The sequence below is a fragment of the Erinaceus europaeus genome, chromosome 9 (assembly GCF_950295315.1).
Source record: "Erinaceus europaeus chromosome 9, mEriEur2.1, whole genome shotgun sequence".
NCBI classification, from domain to species: Eukaryota; Metazoa; Chordata; class Mammalia; order Eulipotyphla; family Erinaceidae; genus Erinaceus; species Erinaceus europaeus.
The window spans coordinates 124,353,490-124,359,224 of NC_080170.1; the positions used below are offsets into that span (position 1 = coordinate 124,353,490).

Below are 5,735 nucleotides of genomic sequence, written 5' to 3' on the forward strand. Positions count from 1 at the left end.
ATCACCATGCACAAGGACCCAGGTTTGAGCCCCTGGCCCCTACCTGCAGGGGGGAAGCTTCATGAATGGTGAAGCAGGGCTGCAGTGTCTCTCTGTCTCTCTATCTCCCCCCTCCCTCTCAATCTCTCTCTGTTCTATCAAGTAAAGTAAATAAAGATTTTTAAAGACTATTTTTGAAAAGTGTGAGACAGAGAGAGAGGGGGAGAGAGAGAGAAGAAGAAAGAGAGAGAAAAGAGACACCTGCAGTCCTGGGCAACCACTTATGAAGCTTCCCCCCTGCAGGTAGGGATGAGGACTTGATCCCTGGTCCTCAAGCGTGATAACATCTGCTGGCAGATGAACCACCACCCAGTCCTGTAAGCCTTTAGTCCCCAATAAACAATTTAAAAGTTTTTAATCTTTTTTTATATCTTTTTATTTTTCTCCCTTCTGTTGCCCTTGTTATTTTATTGTTGTAGTTATTGGTGTCGTCATTGTTGGATAAGACAGAGAAAAATAGAGAGAGATGGGGAAGACAGAGAGGGGGAGAGAAAGACAGACACCTGCAGACCTGCTTCACTGCCTGTGAAGCGACCCCCTGCAGGTGGGGAGCCAGGGTCTTGAACCGGGATCCGAGGTCTCAAACCAGAATCCTTCTGCCAGTCCTTGAGCTTCACACCACATGCGCTTAACCCAATGCGCCACCACCTGACTCCCGTGTTTTTAATCTTGAATTGTTAGACTAGCAACAGTCTTGGTTTGGAATCTTCTTATGTAGGCTAAGAAGGCAATATGCTCATCCCTATGTAGCAACCTCTTGTTTTTTTTTTTTAAATATGAGTTTATTTTATTTTAATTTTATTTTTTCATATTTATTTATTTTCCTTTTGTTGCTCTTATTTTTATTGTTGTTGTAGTTATTGTTGTTGTTGTTGTTGTTATATTTATTATTTTTTTGTTGCCCTTGTTTAACATTGCTGTGGTTATTAATGTCGTTGTTGTTGGATAGGACAGAGAGAAATGGAGAGAGGAGGGGAAGACAGCGAGAGAGAGAAAGACAGACACCTGCAGACCTGCTTCACCGCTTGTGAAGTGACCCCCCTGCAGGTGGGGAGCCAGGGGCTCGAACCAGGATCCTTATGCTGGTGCTTATACTTTGGGCCACGTGCACCTAACACGCTGCGCTACCACCCGACTCCTGCAAACCCTTTCTTGTTTTAATTCACCTTACAGCACCAAGATGCTATGACAGTGACCATTTCACGTCAGCCACCTGCCCCAATTCCCCTGCAGTCCACACAGTGACCGGAAACTGTTTCTGGGACTGTTTACCTCACACCCTGGTTCTCCATCCCAGCCTCCTGCCTCCATACCTCCTCTGGATTCTTCAGGAAACAAGTACTAAGTAAGACCCATAATCAAATAGAGCTTGGCATAACTCTGGCCCCTTCTCCTTCTTGCCAAAATGGAGGCAAACTCCCAAGGATTCAGGAAGCAGAAAAGAAAAAGTATTCTCCGCCTGAGGCCTGAGGATTAGAGGTGTGACAGCCCCCCCCCCCCCCCCGTTGGTCTACCCTTTAGGCTTCCATTGGAACCAGGCAGAGCCTCGCGCACACCTTTGGACAGAAAGAGCCCCAGTCACATACATGTCTGGCTAGACAGAGAACTAAACAGTGGGGTCTGCACAGGGGGCCCCTTTGTGACCTCTGGCCTCCTCGTCTCCTTTTTCCTCGTTGCCAGGCTGAGAACACGCGCCCTGAGCAAGATTTCCCGCCATCTTCTGTCACTGCATGTTCTTCTACTGACTCTGCCCACATCTAGCCCTCCACATCTGACTCCACATCTAGCCCTCGTAGACACCAGTGGTTCCCCCACAGAAAACTCCTAAATATATACGGACTCTCACATCTCCTGGAAGTTGGCTTTACAGTCCTAGCGAGTCATTTCTTGTTTCCCAGCTTATACCTTGATTTGGAAAAGAAAAAAAAAAAAAAATCAACAAATCCCTTCCTTTCCACTCGGTGGTCCCTGTGACTTTTGACGACAGACCCTGTGTATTGTGTGGTGTGTGTGAGTGTCAGATCAGCTCCCCAGGAAAATAGTCAGATGTTCGTGCATGGAGAAACAAACGGGACCCTGGCACTCACCATGACATGCATGCAGCAATTGGAGGTTAGCATTTTTGAGCCCGGAAGGGAGCAGTCTGTGAAGCAAGCGATGGGGGTTAGACCCGCCTTCCATGTTCACAACCTCACATCAGCAGAACACAGCAGGAGCCAGACCTAAGCACCCCTCACCCACCTGGGAGAAATGGCAAAAGGAGGGAAAGGAGACAGAAGGGAAGACCGAGGCCCCACACCTATGGACATCTAATCTTTGACAAAGGGGCCCAGACTATTACATGGGGGGAGCAGAGTCTCTTCAACAAATGGCGTTGGAAACAATGGGTTGAAACAGGCAGAAGAATGAAGCTGAATCACTGTATTTCACCAAATACAAAAGTAAATTCCAAGTGGATCAAGGACTTGGATGTTAGACCAGAAACTATCAGATACTTAGAGGAAAATATTGGCAGAACTTTTTTCCGCATAAATTTTAAAGACATTTTCAATGAAACGAATACAATTACAAGGAAGACTAAGGCAAGTATAAACCTATGGGACTACATCAAATTAAAAAGCTTCTTCACAGCTAAAGAAACCACTACCCAAACCAAGAGACCCCTCACAGAATGGGAGAAGAGCTTTACATGCCATACATCAGATAAGAGTTTAATAACCAACATATATAAAGAGCTTGCCAGACTCAACAACAAGACAACAAATAACCCCATCCAAAAATGGGGGGAGGACTTGGACAGAATATTCACCACAGAAGAGATCCAAAAGGCCGAGAAACACATGAAAGAAATGCTCCAAGTCTCTGATTGTCAGAGAAATGCAAATCAAGACAACAATGAGATATCACTTCACTCCTGTGAGAATGTCACACATCAGAAAAGGTCACAGCAGCAAATGCTGGAGAGGATGTGGGGTCAAAGGATCCCTCCTGCACTGCTGGTGGGAATGTCAATTGGTCCAACCTCTGTGGAGAACAGTCTGGAGAACTCTCAGAAGGCTATAAATGGACCTACCCTATGACCCTGCAATTCCCTTCCTGGGGATAGATCCTAAGGAACCCAACACATTCATCCAAAAAGATCTGTGTACACATATGTTCTTGGCAGCACAATTTGTAATAGCCAAAACCTGGAAGCAACCCAGGTGTCCAACAACAGATGAGTGGCTGAGCAAGTTGTGGTCTATATACACAATGGAATACTACTCAGCTGTAAAAAATGGTGACTTCACCGTTTTCAGCCGATCTTGGATGGACCTTGAAAAAATCATGTGGAGTGAAATAAGAAGGGAAGACCTCAAACACATTGACTTGCTGGCTTTGCAGATACCCTCACTTTCCTTCTCAAAGGCCACTGCCCCAGGCTCCCTGGGCCACTTTGTTCCAAACTGAGCCTTCTCTATAATGTGCCATTTCTACTGAGCCCTCTGGGAGGATTTCAGCTAAAAAAGAAAAAAAAAAGGAATCAGGGGGAGGGGGAGAAGAGGAGGCAAACAGTGGGGTACCTGGTAGAGCACACACATTGCCACGTTCAAGGACTGGGTTCAAGCCCCCCACTCCCCACCTGCAGGGGCCAAGCTTCAGGAGCGGTGAAATGGTGCTACAGGTGTCTCTCTCCCTCTCTGTCTCACCATCCCCTCTCAATTTCTCTCTGTCCTATCAAATAAATAAATAATGAATAAATACACATGTAAAGAAAGAAAGAAAGAAAGAAAGAAAGAAAATACATATATACCCTTGCCCAAAATTTCAGCTTTGCCAGTTACACTACAGTTACGGCTGCAGGGTAGGTCCTTCTCAAAGTGGAAGGCTCTCTGGCCTGTCATTTCTTTTTTTGTCCAGCGGTTTCCTCTGGGTGACGCAGAAAAATCACTCACTGTTTGTTCACCAAGTGTGTCAGGTTCTGTTTAAACCGCAACTGTCTCTACATGAATTCAAGGAGGAAGATCCTTGAGGGAGGAAGAAGCCAGCTCTGTCAGTAGCGCCTGCTCTGAGCAAACACTGTCTCCTCAGTCCTGCCTGTCACTCTCTGACGAGCTTCCCACTTCAGAGTAACAGAGCAAGAAGAGAAGAGCTTCCCACTTCTGTGTAACAGAGCAAGAAGCCGACTCTAAGCCTAAGTGACTCAACTTTGCCGTTAGAGAAAGGAAAGTCCTGTTCCTGAAAGCGTGATGAAGCAAAAACCAGGCTGCCCACTGCCACAGAGAGTCTCTGTTCTGCCAACTTTTGCAGGGATAGAATGAGTCTTATTACCCTTGGAACTTGCCACTGCTACTCAGAGCATCTTATCTCCAGTCAACCTCCCTGCCCTCCAAAGAGTGTCAGTGTTCAGCCAGGTGGAAATGAGGAAGGGCAGGGGCAGCCCCGAGCTGGGTTTAGGGAGGGGAGCTAGCCAGGGAGGGTGTGAAGGTCCCCAAATCTTTCTGCTTCCTAGACCTTGACTCCTCCATCTCCCTCCCGGGGCAAAGTCTGTGATCGTTCGGAACTCTTTCTGCGTGGTTTCAAGAGGGCGATGCCAGCAGGAACAGAGCTAAAGACTGGGGTCCTTGAAGTTGTCCTTTCACTTCCAGATGTTGTGCGTTCGATGGTTCTGTTTTTAGCTTCAGAACTGCTCTTACAGGCAGCTGGGGTCAGCCTTCCCCGCACCCTAGGACCTGTACTGTCCAAGACTGGTTTCAAAATACACAGATGGTGCACTTCTGAGACATAGTATATATTAGTTGTAGGAATAAACAAATTCTTTTCCTTACTTTTTTAAGTGCTCTCTGGAAAGATGAGAACTTTTTTTTTTTGGTAAAATTTTGGGATTCATGACATCACAATACATCTCATTATTTCCCTTTGCAAGCTGTTCCTGTCATCTGCACCCACTTCACAGCATTACACTGATTCCATATATCAGCTGTCACATGTGTCAGCTACTTGCCAAGTGAACCTATGCAAAGGAGAACCCCAAACAGGAAGCCGTAAGAAGTCTGCATTAATCTCGTGCGCTCTGGCACACCACTGAGAATCCAGAATGTTCTCACCAACAGTGTCAGCTGAGCATGTCACTGACTAGATTGATGAGGTTCCTGGATTATCCCAACAAAGAATTCACAGGCAGCCCAAAGGATACAGTTTTCTTGTTTCTGTTGTTGTTGTTTGTTTATTTTTTGTTTGGGTGTTTTGTTTTATTTTGTTTGTAAGTCAGAAGATACACAACTAGAGGTGGAAAATGAGTTTGATCTTGAGAAAGAAGGCAAGTCTGGCTCCAAGGTCCAGGAGAGAAGAAACACTCTTCAGCTGAGGAAAAAGAGAAGACAGCTCTCCCGTTAGCCTATGGGCTTCACACAGAGAAAAAACACAGCATGCCGAGTCAAAGATTTAGTTAGATTTTGTCCTGCTTTCTATTTATGGCCTTTCAGACAAGTTGCAGATGCTACTATGATTCCATCCTGAACTCTCTGGTTAGATGACCCCACCCATGTGTCCCTGAACCCCACCTCCCCAGAGCCCTGCCCCACTAGGGAAAGATAGAAACAGTCTGGGAATGGGGATCCACCTGCCAACACCCATGTCCAGCAGAGAAGCAGTGACAGAAGCCAGACCTTCCACTTCAAAGAATTTAAAGAAGACCTCCCCATAAAGAATTTGGG

General features: G+C 46.2%; 1 long non-coding RNA gene across 1 annotated transcript; it reads right to left on the reverse strand.

The window, feature by feature from the left end:
- Nucleotides 1-437: 437 nt before the first annotated feature.
- On the reverse strand, nucleotides 438-4,108 carry LOC132540500 (uncharacterized). Its single transcript, XR_009551711.1, has 3 exons — nucleotides 3,975-4,108; nucleotides 2,127-2,280; nucleotides 438-1,944 (listed from the first exon to the last, which is right to left on the reverse strand). It is a non-coding gene; the product is annotated as an uncharacterized LOC132540500 (long non-coding RNA).
- Nucleotides 4,109-5,735: the final 1,627 nt, after the last annotated feature.